Source organism: Rhinatrema bivittatum, chromosome 1, assembly GCF_901001135.1.
Source record: "Rhinatrema bivittatum chromosome 1, aRhiBiv1.1, whole genome shotgun sequence".
NCBI lineage: Eukaryota > Metazoa > Chordata > Amphibia > Gymnophiona > Rhinatrematidae > Rhinatrema > Rhinatrema bivittatum.
In genome coordinates, this window is record NC_042615.1 from 534,631,469 (window position 1) to 534,644,786 (window position 13,318).

The following is a 13,318-nucleotide window of genomic DNA, read 5'->3' on the forward strand; positions in this document are numbered from 1 at the left end:
TGGGTGTAACACCTCCTTTTCCTTTTTGCGAGATTTTAGCTTGGCGCCATGTCCCCCATGTGAGAACAGTTGCTAGTACACACTCCCTGCAGCTCAGACATGGCTTCCCAGGTTTGAAAAGACAGACAGAGAGAGAGGAAACAAGCAACAAGTACTAATTGTTATACTCACCTTGCGGATTGTTTGAAGGAGCTTCCTTTCCAAGCTGGTGCATTTTGGATTTCCTTGTGTGATTTTTTTTTTTTTTTTTTTTTAATTCAGGGAAAGAGAAGGGTTTTTGCATTCTGGGATTTTTGTAAGTCATCACGCGTTTTGTGTTTTTTTTTTTTTTAATGTTTCTTTTATACATCTAATAATTATAATACAGAAATACCAACACCTTCACAGGCTAAATTAAAAAAGAAACCTTAAATATTAAAGAGAAAGGCGGACAATGTGGATCCAGGTCCGGACCATTGATGGCACGGAGACCCGGACCATAGATAATTTGTCCAGGCTGACCAAGATCGAGGGGCTGAGGGCCAAGATCCAGGAGAGCTTCAACGTGAGCCCAGACCGCCAGCGGCTCTTTTACCGGGGAAAACAGGTAAAAAATTTAAAACAAAATAAGGATGAAATCTAAGGACCGCCGGCCACTGATCCCCCATCACTGCAGCCTCCCTGCAACTGGAAGAGTTGAGCTGGAAGAGAGCAGATTTCTCTCCCAATCTTGTGTGTTTTTGCCTAAGCCCACCTTATTTATTTACTTATTTAATTTCTCCCTTCCCCTTTCAGCGTAAGGGGGAAGGGAGGAATTGTTTGCTTCTTTTCGGGGGTGGGGGCATGGTAGATGACTGTTCTGGAGGGAAATGGGGGAGGGGCCAATTTTTAAGGCTGGGGAAGGAGGTGGGCGTGGCCAATGGCCACCCAGTCCCCTTAAAGAAAAAGGGTAGAAATAGAACAAAGGAGGGGGGAATTCTTTCCTCCGGCGCCTTCTGGAGAGGGTACCGGAGACCAATAATAAAGAGAGGGGGAAGGGGAGGCGGGGCCTTAAAAGAAAAAGACCACAGGTTGCCCTGTGGCCCATAACCCACTCACCATCCACTTACCTCTGCCTTTGGGCATGCAGGCACTGCTTCCGGCGAGGGGCAGCTGCCAGTTTTCCTGCTGCCAGTCCCAGCATAGATCCCACCTGGTACTGACCTCCGAGGATCCGCCGCTGTCGTTCCCCTCCTCGGCGAGGAGGGGAGGGGAAGGGGAGGGGTCGGCAACCTCATGGGGTGGGGGGCCCAAATCCACCATCTGTGCGGGGAGGGGGTCGCCGACCATATACACTGAAGCCCCAGGGGGAAAACATCCTCCTCCCGCCTGCAGAACGGACAGGAGGGGTCTGCCCGGAATGCATGCGCCCTGAACCGGCTGGAGGCCACGGCCCCATGCGCCAACCTCCGGGAGCGGTCCCCTAAGTAACCGGGGATCATCCCTGAAGGATCCCCAACGGGGGCCGCTCCCCGTCCCCGCCTCCCGGTCCCAACTCCTCCCACTAGGGCGTGTCGGGCCAAGGAGCAAGGGCGAGGCGGTGCACGGTATGTACCACCCCACCAGCCAGCTCAGAACCTTCCGAGAGACAGCTCAGAAGTTCGCATGGGGCAGTTCCCACAGCGGACTGAGGCTGTGGGCGCAAGGAGGACAGTCAGCTCTTCGAGGGGGTTCCCACCGTCAGCAAACCTAGGCCCTATCAGCAGCACCGGGGGACCGGAGGGTGCAGTCAGGCGGGGATCCCTGGGCTGCGGGGCCCGCTTGCTCGTTGCTCTGGCTGGTTGTAGGTGCTGGCTCGGAGCTGGATTACAGAGCAGGCTGTGGCCTGGATAAAGGCTGGGCAGGTTCTGGGACAGTGTAGGACTGGAGTGGAGGTAAGGGCTGGATATACTGAGGCAGTGTAGGACTATATGTAGGCAGGGCTGGAACATGGTACATGCTGGAGAGGACAAGGACTAGATAGGACAGAGAACACAAAGGGCCGGGAGACCGCCAGGCAGAAGGCTCAGAGGCCACTAGGCAAGATAGAAGGCCCGGTGCCCATAGGGCTAGGCAAGGCAGAAGGCCTGGATAGGCCACAAGGTGAGGCAAGGCAGAAGGCCTGGATAGGCTGCAAGGCAGAATTCAGAGACAAGACGGGCTAGGTCAAGGAACCGAGGTGACTCCATGAAGAGGCACTATGGTACTGCTGTGGCATCAAGTGATCAGGGAAATACTTGTGCAGCTGGGAGCAGGGCTTGCTGAGGACCCCTTGAGGAGGGGAGACTGCATAGCAGGCGAAACCATGACATCCTTATACCAAATCACCCAGGCAGATTGTTGTTTTGTAAGCAATACTTTACTATGGAGAACTACTCCAGTGTCAGATAAACTTTTTTCAGTAGGTCATTTGCAGAGAACTGTGGGTTCTATTTTGCAGATCAGTTTTTAGGCAGATCAATCGGTGATTATTCTTTGTCTTACAGATCTTGCCTATGTAATTTCCACAAAAAATATATATAATCCAAAAAAATGAGGACAGTTGGCAACAGTACAAGGAATACCTCCCTCCGTGAGAGAGGATCCTGTATGCACCTCACCTGGGGGTGGCCACTATTACTGCAGGACAGCACCTTTAAATGTTCTTTTCTGTCATCTTTTAAATGTAAAAACACTTTAAAAAAATCAGTAAAAATAGAAATTTTTAAAAAGGAAGCCTTTAACTATCCAAAAAAAAAAAAAAAAAAAGCCCACAACCATTTTTCAAGCCACTCCTTTCCTAAAATCTTCCATGTTCCCTTACATGAAAACAGAAATGGGAAAAAAACATTTTCAGACGTGTCCCAAAGCTTTCCAGGGTTGGCAGCTATGGGTGTCCCAAATCAAAACTGAGAGTATGTCGCAATCTTTCCTGTAAAGCCGAGTGCAAGTGGCTGCTGGGCAGGGAGGTGGACAACAGGAAAAAAAAAACCCCCCAAAGCAAAAGCAAGAAACCTGGTGATTAGCCCCAGAGAGGGAGGAGCAGGAAGAGAGGGAAGGGGAGGAGAAAGGACAAGAGAGAAAGCAACAAGGCCCTCAGCCTCTTTGGTAACAACGAGAAGCTGCACCGCTGCCTCCTCTTCCTTTCGCGAGATTTTAGCTTGGCGCCGTGACCCCCATGTGAGAACAGTTCCTAGTAAACACTCCCTGCAGCTCAGACATGGCTTCCCAGGTTTGAAAAGACGGGGAGAGAGAGAGAGGAAACAAGCCACAAGAACTAATTGTTATACTCATCTTGCGGATTATTTGAACGTGCTTCCTTTTCAAGCTGGTGCATTTTGGATTTCCTTGTGTGAATTTTTTTTTTTTTTTATTCAGGGAAAGAGAAGGGTTTTTGCATTCTGGGATTTTTGTAAGTCATCACGCGTATTGTTTGTTTTTTTTCAAATGTTTCTTTTATACCTCAAATAATTATAATACAGAAATACCAACACCTTCACAGCCTAAATTAAAAAAGAAACCTTAAATATTAAAGAGAAAGGCGGACAATGTGGATCCAGGTCCGGACCATTGATGGCACGGAGACCCGGACCATAGATAATTTGTCCAGGCTGACCAAGATCGAGGGGCTGAGGGCCAAGATCCAGGAGAGCTTCAACGTGAGCCCAGACCGCCAGCGGCTCTTTTACCGGGGAAAACAGGTAAAAAATTTAAAACAAAATAAGGATGAAATCTAAGGACCGCTGGCCACTGATCCCCAACACTGCAGCCTCACTGTGACTGCTTTGGCTAAGCACACTTTACTATTTTTTTTTTTAATTCATTGAGGGCAGGGGGATTATTTGCGTGGTTTCCCGGGTGGGGGCATGGTAGGTAAGCATTCAGATAAGGCTGGCTGGATCCTGAGCAGTGGAGGAGAGGAGGGGGAGGGGTAACTGCCTCTTCTATCCCCACAATGCTAAAAATGAAACAGCGAGTGCTTTATTCCTGTCATGGGACTACCACAACAGCACCCCTCTCCCTCCCCCCCCCAATAGTTCAGGCCGGGACTCCGGTGTATGGCAGCCTGAGCCCCTGGGTTGGATAAGAGGGGGATAACCGCCGGGGCTGCTGCAATGCAAAGAAACAATAAAAAATGTATGTATGTGTGTATATATATATATATATATATATTTGTTAATTTTTTTTAGGATGGGGTGGAGCGCAGGCCAAATTAAACCTCCCAAGAGGGCGTCCGCCTAAGTTCCCTCCCCTTTATTATTTCAAATGTCTGCTTCCTGTGTTTGGCCTTGGTTGTAGGGGTTTGGAGCGAGTTCAGGGGTAGGGGAGTGGTGGCAAATAATGGAGGGCGAGAGAAGGATGCGAGAGCGATATCGGGAGTTTAACGTGTAGCTATAAACACGCTGCTCGCATATAAACACACACGCGCCTCCTCCCTCTTTCCTCGCATTTATATAGCCCTGGGCTGAACAGGGGAGAAAAAAAAATCAGCGCCCACGGAAAGTCACTCAGAGGGGAGGAGAGCTCGCATGTGGTGCCGGGTCTAGCACTCTATGGATTCTCAGCATCAGATAGAAAATATAATTTACAGGAAGCAGGGCTCATGCAGCCAAAGCTCCAGAATGCCCTTATCTCCCAGGGCAAAGGGAGGTGGGGAGGGATGTGAGGGAATGGTCGCGCCACAGTTTCACGCGGCAGAAAAAAAGGCGGGTGGCAGTTGAAATTGTAAAATGGTGAACTTCTGGTGGGTTGGGTTTCCATTCCTTCCTGTCTTCTAGAGTGTGGCCTGTTGCCTTTTTTTTGTATGTTTGGGGAGAAGAAATATGTCAGGGGCCAGGGTTTTCTTTTCGTAGCCTTTAGAAAGGTTTTCATTAGTAAGAGATATAATGGAGGGAGGTGCTAGAGAATGTGTGGAAATTGAATGTCCAGCACTGTGGCAGGGGGAGGGCAGGGTGTACAGCCCCCACGCATTTGACCTCTCCCCACTTCCTTTGAGCTGTATCAAGTTGTACCTTTGTTTACTGGGGGTGGCAGAGATCCCCTAATATAACACTAATGGACGATTCTTCTTTTTCATTGGGGTGGGGAGGGAGGAGGTTTTCACTTCAATGCTTCTTAATCTCACAAGTGAAATAGAAAACCTTTCTGCCTCAGAACTCACCTGCTTACTATTGCCCTGCCCCCAACACAGTCAAAAACTATTCTATTGTTGGAGGTCAAGGACGGCTCAGAGGGGAGGGAGATTAGGGTTAGTGTTAAGAAAGGGGTAAAGGTAACTATTGATTGTTTCCCCTCCTTCCTTTCCATATATTAATGATTTTCTTTATAATCAGGCACCTTAGAGGGCTTCCTAAAAGTAATATATACCTAATTTGTATAACGCATGCGTGCCATGTATAGATTACTACTTGTAGCCTAGTTATTGTTCACATCAGCTATTCAAACAAAAAAACAATGTTCCTCTGCTTTGAGTTATTTGCAGAACAGACATATAAAATTTATTGGTGATGGCTTGGTGCATCGTCGCTTGCCGAAATGGTTTTGATTTTGAAAGTAAATACCTCACTGGTGCCATTATCATTGATGGTCTCTCTGCCCTGTGTAGCCACTCAAGGCTGGTTATTCCCTCTCTCCCCCCTCCCCTTTTTGTTTCATGCTTAATTTCACCTCCCTAAAGAAAAGGGAGCATTAGAGGCCAGCAGCAGTCACTGCTGACAACCCCTTCCTCTCCTGAAGGCAGTTAAAGAATCTCCTTTGTTTGAAAATTTTAATTTTAATTTTTGTCCTTAAGGTAAGAGGACCACTCCCCTTTCCTTCCACCCTTCAGCAAAGTAAGGGTCCCCTCTTTTCTGTCTCCTTTTACCAAGAAGGTAGTTTTAGGAAATATGTCCTTCCTTTTATTTTCCCCCTTAGTCCCATCTACATTGTCACCACCTCCCCCCTCAAACATTACACAAAGTTACCATTCCCCCCCATCATTTGCTGCTGTTGCAACACCATAGCTGGACAATTGGGCAACAAACAGCCACTAAAACTGAAAGCTAGTCTCGCAACCTGCTCCCCTTCCACCCACTGTACCCAGTGAGGCCCTTAAGCAGGAGGGAGGGAACATGGGAGGGGCACAGCCAGCTGCTCCCACTGGAGTTGTAGTTGGAGAGGGTGTGAGAGGGGAGGGCAGTGTCACAGTGTCATGGGCTCTGTTACCCCTGACATCCCATGCAACCTCCGATTTCCCAACCAAAAGGCCAGCCAAGAACAGTGGCAGCACAAATGGCTAAGGAAGGGTAGGTGCAGCAGAGACCCGGCCCCGAGCATCTGGCACAGCCTGTCTCGGCCTTTGCTGCTGCTCCACCTGCCAGAACTACTTCCCTACTCTCATATATGCCGTCTCCAAAAAAAAAGAAAAATAACGGTAAAGCACGTCAATTCACCTTCTCTTAGAGAGACCCCACCAGCTAGGTCCTTGACTGCAAACACTATCCCTATACCTTATCCCCAGAAAGTTAGAAGGGAAGGGGTAGTGGCCATCAATGTGTCACCATCCTTCACACCTGCAAGGGGAACTCTTGACTGGGCAGAGTAGGACTAGCTCATGCATGAGTACCCCTGCCACCCTGGCGACACCACCCATATATGCAGCAGCAGCCACTAAGGCCCTGCCTGCCCCACCGAGGGCATGCTCCCCCCCCCCCCCCAACCAATCCTCATCCGCTTCAGGGGCGATGGTCAGATTGATGCTGAAACGTGGTGCGGTGCCCCACTGACAACACCTGAACTTTTGAAGTATAGCGCAGCCCTAGCGAAGTTGGTCAACTGTAGACAAGTATTGTCAGTCAGCAGAATGTACCGCAAGGTAGTACTTTTCATCCAGTCTCTCCAAGCTAACAATAGAGTTGTGCAGGATGGTCTGGTGGTGGAGGGTATCCATCACCGAGTGGAACAGGGGGTATATAAAAACTGATTAAATAATGATTTGACTATGATACATCCTGTATTTATTTATTTATTTATTTATTTAGGGTTTTTATATACCGACATTCTCGATAAAAATATCAAATCAGGTAGGTTTCCATAGAACAAAACTGTTGCTGGTAAGGCGTTACATTAAACAGAGTTTTGAACACATCATTAAATATTAAATATAAAATAGACAACAATAATTCGTCAAATAACATGAATAAATGATAAGATTAACTACAAATAATTGGTAGATAAGGTATACATGTGGTTGGGGTATACATGTGACAGTGAGCACTGTTGAAAGGGCATAAACATGGGAAGAGCATGAGCTAGTGAGCTGATGCATCGAGCTAATTGGTAGGTAAGGTTGAAGTGTACTGGTTGGGGTATACAGGTGACAGTGAGCACTGTTGAAAGGGCATAAACATGGGAAGAGCATAAGCTAGTGAGCTAATGCATCAAGAAAGGGTCTTTCATAACAAGAGGACTGTCCATATAAGTCCTGTACCAGTAACTTCCCTGTGTGGAAGTCTGCTATCGATTTGTTAACAAAAACTAAGTCCAATATGTGACCCTGACTATAAGTTGTTTGATATATTTATTATTTGATGCCATCCTACAGAAACAAAAATATCCAAAAAAAAGTGAGTAATGAACAGGTGGAGGTTGGATGTCTATATGAAGATTAAAGACCCCCAAGATAATCATATTATTTAGATTTGCTTTAAAAGAGATTGATTGCTCGAAGAAAGGGGATAAATCACGTTGCAGCAAAGCTGGGGGGCAACATACAAGGCACAAATATAAGATATCCAAATGAAGGACCAAAGATTCATAGGATGAATCATCACTCAAATCTTTGATAGCCATATTCCAATAGTTTTTATGAATTACCATCAGGTCACCGCCCTGACCTTTCTTTCTAGGTTGGGAGACAACTTGATAACCTGGAAGACAAATTTGATTCAATAATGCAAAATCAGTGTTATAAAAATAGAGGCCTTGCATTCTGTTATAAAAGGGGGAGCGCTAGGAGAGCGATCCCATTTGAGGAGATTGTATGCCCTTAGGCCTTGGCACGATCCTAGAAGAATCCAAGACAGCACCGAGGGTTGGCAAGGCATGTCCAAGCATGGGAGAAGATGGAGTCTAACCCTCTGCCGGACCTGCATGCTTCTGGAAGGCCAACAACATGATGTTGGTTATTGAACAGTCTTCCGACCGTTCCCAGCCCTTTTGGACCTGCCGCTGGGTATCGGCAAGAAGCAGCAGGCTGGACTGAGGATGAGGGCAGATGGAGGCCTTGTGACACAGAAGACTCAAGACATGGACGAGAAGACTCTGGATGTGGACGAGGAGCTTGGAAGACTCTAGACGAGGAACTTGGAAGGTTCAGACATTGGCACTGTTTCTCAGGGCGCCCTATACAGCCCACCGATACGGGCAAACCCAATGGGCTGGTCACGTACCACCCTGTCCCACTGCGCGCCCTACACAACCTGGAGAGGCTGGTCACGGACCACATGGTGAGCGGGACAAGCGCAGGAAGGGAATTCAGCTGAGATGAGACTCCAATGATGAGAACAGGAACAGACGAGATGGATTTACCCCAACAAGTTGTCATCTGGAGAACCAAAGGAGCTAGAGGGTCAAGAGGACTCAGAACAAGCAGAGGAGGAGCGAAACCTCGCAACATCAGGAAGTCTGGAACATCAGGAATCCTGGACTAGGAACCTTGAAACATGAAGACATGGAACATCAGAAAGCCACAGGAAGCAACGAAGACTCAGGAAGACAGGACATGGAGCTCCAATGAAGAACGAAGACCTGACGGAGCGCTGGAAGACGAGACTTCCAGGAGCAAGTGACTTCAATGCAAGGCAAAGCAGAACTGAAGGTGAAGCCCTCTTATAGGGCTGTGACAGGAAGACATCATCAGGTGGGGCCCAGGGCATATCCGGCCGTGGGCCCTTTAAATCCTGAGAAGAGGCCAGCGCCTAGAGGCAGGAAGCAGGGGAGAACAGCACCATGGACAACAGTTACCTGCTGCACAGTAAGCAGGGCCGGAACCTGAAGCAGGACGGCCTCAGGCCGCGAAGAAGACTGAAGCATGGCAGCCAAGACCGCATGGACACGGCAGCGGCAGTGATGGCGACCTCAAGCCGCAGGACATGCCTCAACAATGGCGGCTCCATGCCGCTGAAGATAAAGCTGACTCACGGCTCCCTGCCGCGAGTGAAGGCCCCGAGGGCGGCGGTCCAGGCCGTGATGGCGTGGTGGCAGCAGCGACCTCCTGACCGCTTGGGAAGCACGTGGGCGGCACTCGGCCGCACAGGCAAGGTGAGAGGCCTGCTCGCGGAGTGGGGACCGCAGGCAGGAATCATAACAGTCAGAGTCTAAGAGCCAGGTCTCAGTGACACGAAAGAAGTCAAGATTTCTTTTAGAGACCAGATCATGTATGAAATGCAGTTGTTTGTTTTTTTTTGTTTTTTTTGAAGGCCTGGGCATTAATCAACCTAATTAAAAAAAAAAAAAAGAGAATGAAGTAGTATTAATGTCAGGATTAGGCAAGATGGCCACTCAGGATTTCTACAGCGATACGTTGTGCAAAGATCACGTTACCTTCCTTGTTATTAATAACAGGAATCATGGAGGTAGCTTCTTGAACAAGGTTCTCCGAGGCAGTACCAGGATTCATGGTCTCATCGCACATGAAGGAGCGCACAAAGGAACTTATTTGTTGTGCTTCTGCATGCGTGCAACGGAGCGCACACCCCTCCAGCATTGACCAATGGCTCTTGACCGTTCCCGTGCATAGTTGATATCAGCAGTTGTGTGTATGTGAGGGAGCCCTACAGCCCAATGACAGCTGAGTAAGCAGCCGATACACAAGTACTCAGAGGCAGTCTCTCTTACTGTCGGGCCGATACAGTAAAAACCGCGGGAGAGCTGGCGCTCCGAGGCGAGTGCCCGCTCTCCCAATGCGCGCCCAGGGCACTCTCCTGGGCTCGCAATCGAGTATTTAAATGAGGGCCTGCGGTAAAAGGAGGTGCTAGGGACACTAGCGTGTCCCTAGCGCCTCCTTTTTGACAGGAGCGGCGGCTGTCAGCGGGTTTGACAGCCGATGCTCAATTTTTCCGGCGTCGGTTCTCGAGCCCGCTGACAGCCACGGGTTCGGAAAACGAACGCCAGCATAATTGAGCGTCTGTCTTCCAACCATTTTAAATTTTTCCAACCATTTAAAAATTTTTTTTATTTTGGGGGCCTCTGACTTAATATCGCTATGATATTAAGTCGGAGGGTGTACAGAAAAGCAGTTTTTTTCTGCTTTTCTGTACACTGCCCCGGTGCCGGCCGAAATTAGCGCCTGCCTTTGGGTAGGCATTAATTTCTGAAAGTAAAATGTGCGGCTTTGCTGCACATTTTGCTTTCTGTATCGCGCAGGAATGACTACTAGGCCCATCAACATGCATTTGCATGTTGCGGGCGCTATTAGTTTCGGGGGGGGGGGGGGGGGTGTTTGCTGTGCGTTTTCGACGCGCTATTACCCCTTACTGTATAAGGGGTAAAGCTAGCGCGTCAAAAACGCGCCTCCAAACCCGGGCTAACAGTGCGCTCCACCGGAGCGCACTTTACTGTATCGGCCTGTGTGAGAGTAAACAGACTCGAGCCCAGGTGTTACAGAGAGAAGTCCTTCAGGTGTGTCAGCCATCAGCTCTTGATCCCTCCCCCCCACGCAGATGACATTAACAGGGAGGCATGGCTTCAGTCTGATGTCAGCTAAGCTGGCGGCAGTCTCTCTTACTGTAGGTACAAGCAGACTCAAGCCCAGGTGCTCCAGAGGGAGGAGGCATGGCAGAAATGTTGATAGATTTTTTTTTTATTTTTTGTGTGTGAAGTTCTATTCCAGAGCATTAATCAGAATTTGGGGGTGCTGGGTGGGTGGGGCAGGAGGGGAAAAGATAGTATAATAGAATATTACTGATTCTTGGCATGTTCAAGTTTTCTAAGCAAGATAGGGCTACAAGCATTTTCATCAGCTCCAGAGAAAGGGGCGGAGCTAGAGAGTGGGCAGAGCTGGAGAGTACAGGGAAGGAGGGAGCAGAGCTAAATTTGCAGGTAACTTTCTTCTTTATTTTAGTTGTCCCCACTTCTTGTTCACTTAGTTGAATTTGCATAGAAAACACTATGCTTGCATATATCCTAAGGGTATAGAACACATTCTTTAAAAAAATTAGGTAGACAACTATAAAAATGTTTATTATAGTTATAGTTAGGAACGCTCAAGTGTCACTGGCAACCTTTTCACCTGATATCGTAGGGTGGAGCAGGGCAGGATAGAACTGAGATTTCTCGGACAACTTTTTAAGGATTATCATCATAAATCATTTTAGGATTTACTGGGTGAGTATCAGATCCCTAAATATACACATTATTTTTGCAGCTAAGGAAAGACATATCTAAGCTGACTGGGGTAGTGGATGTTGTTGAGAAATCGAGGGACTGGAAGAGATTCTGTGAGGAGAATGGGTGTTCACTTGGTATCTAAATTATATACATGTTGTCACAGGCTGATGCCTAGGCACTGCAAAACCTATTGACAGTTCTCTGGAACTCACCGCTCAGATCTAGCCACTTGCAGTGAAAGTAACTTTATTCCAGGCATCAGTGTTCACAAAGGTATTGGGACAGCAATCAATCATTAATTAACAGCTTTAATGGGGGTCCATAAAACAAAGTAATGCCTGGCTTACCTGTACAGGCTTAAACAGTAGTTAGCTTTCTACATGTACACAGTCCTCATGTATATCTGAGACTGGTCCCCACCAGTCCTGGGCCCCCTCCAGCTTCCCTGAGCCTGGGGTTTTATATTCCTCTCAAGGGACCCACCTGCTAACCTGGGTTCCCTTGCTTGATTGCCCTTAAGCTAGACCAGGTGTTCCAGTGGTCCAGCTTGTACATTCCTTTATACACCCTCCCCTTCACTTCAGTCTTGCTAGACTGAGCATCTGTCTCTGCCAGAGTTGCCTCTTGTCCTTTCCGTTCCTGTTGTCCTTTCCAGCTCTATATTTAAGGATCTTCATTTTCAGGTTTTATTTTTTCCTAGGAATTTATCAGTACTTATTATAATAATTTCTTTCCACTGATTTCTCCTTTTCTTGTTGAAAAGGAGTCTGATAAGCTTACTGAAAACTGTGTTTTCTGTAGATAGCAGGGAATTTAGCTATGCAGTGTGGGTGACGTCATCCATGATGTCACGAGGCAGAGCTTACTCTCAGCTTTGAAGTGCGCATGCACCGGCATTCCCATGCTCCTCGAGCTGTCTCCTCAGTTGGTTTTTCCAAGCTAAATATGAGTGTAGGTATTGAAAGGAATGGCTGTCCAGGGAGGCAGGAGGGATTGCATGGCTAAATTCCCTGCTATCTACGGAAAACACCTTTACTGTAAGCAAACTTGCTTTTTTCCATTGATAAGCAGGGCATTCAGCCCTGCAGCGTGGGAGTCCCAAGCTCATAGGTTGCTCTCAAAAGGATCTCTGTTCCTTTTTTTTTTTGTGTGGACAGCCATTACAAGTTTTTAACATTATGCAGAATTGCTGACCCCAGCGAGGAATCCGCTGTGGATTGCTGGTCTAGGCAATGTGAAGTGAAAGTGTGAATGGAAGACTAGGTTGCTGCCTTGCAGATGTCTTGAATAGGCACGCCCTGGATATGTGCTACTGAAGTGGCCGTGGCTCTGATTGGTGAGCTCTAACTGGAGTTGTTAGAGAAATCGACTTCTGGGAGTAGCAGAATTGGATGCAAGCCATAAGCCAGTTTGATAGAGTTTTCTTTGAGACTGGTTGTCCCGGGTTGTTTGGGTTAAAAGAGACAAACAAATGAAAGGTACACCTTATGAGTTGCGTCCTGTTTTTGTAATAGGTTAAAGCTCTCTTATAGTCCAGTGTTTGAAGAGTTTTTTTGACAGTCATCAGAATGGTTTAGGGTAAAAGACTGGTAAGGAGATTGTTTCATTCACATGAAAGGCTGAGTCAATTTTTGGTAGAAAGGTAGGGTGAGTCCGTAATAAGACTTTATCATGGTGAAACTGTAGATAAGGTAAGTTGATCACCGGTGCTTGGAGTTCATTTATTCTTCTCGCCAAGGTGATGACTACCAAGAAAATAACTTTCCAGGTTAGAATCTTGAATAATGAGGACATGGGTTCAAATGGAGGTTTCATTAGAGCTTCTAGGACTAGATTGACATCCCATGGAACTGTAGGTTTCTGAATAGGCAGGTGCAAATGATTTAAAACCTTCATGAATTTTAAAATCAGAGGATGAGAAGAAATGGAAGAACCATTATCTGTTGTGTGGTAAACTGCTATAGTGCTGAAGTGA

The 13,318-nt window shown here is 47.5% G+C and overlaps 1 protein-coding gene across 2 annotated transcripts in view; it reads left to right on the forward strand.

The window, feature by feature from the left end:
• The first annotated feature begins 368 nt into the window (after nt 1-368).
• The window catches only part of UHRF2 (ubiquitin like with PHD and ring finger domains 2), a 419,355-nt gene continuing 406,405 nt past the window's right edge, over nt 369-13,318 (forward strand). The window contains exons 1-2 of one of the 2 annotated variants that reach the window (XM_029614091.1): nt 369-586; nt 3,459-3,677. The gene's annotated coding sequence lies outside the window, so the exon portion shown is untranslated. Of the gene's footprint in view, nt 587-3,018; nt 3,678-13,318 lie in introns of those variants that run through there. The other variant, XM_029614082.1, reaches the window with a different exon arrangement.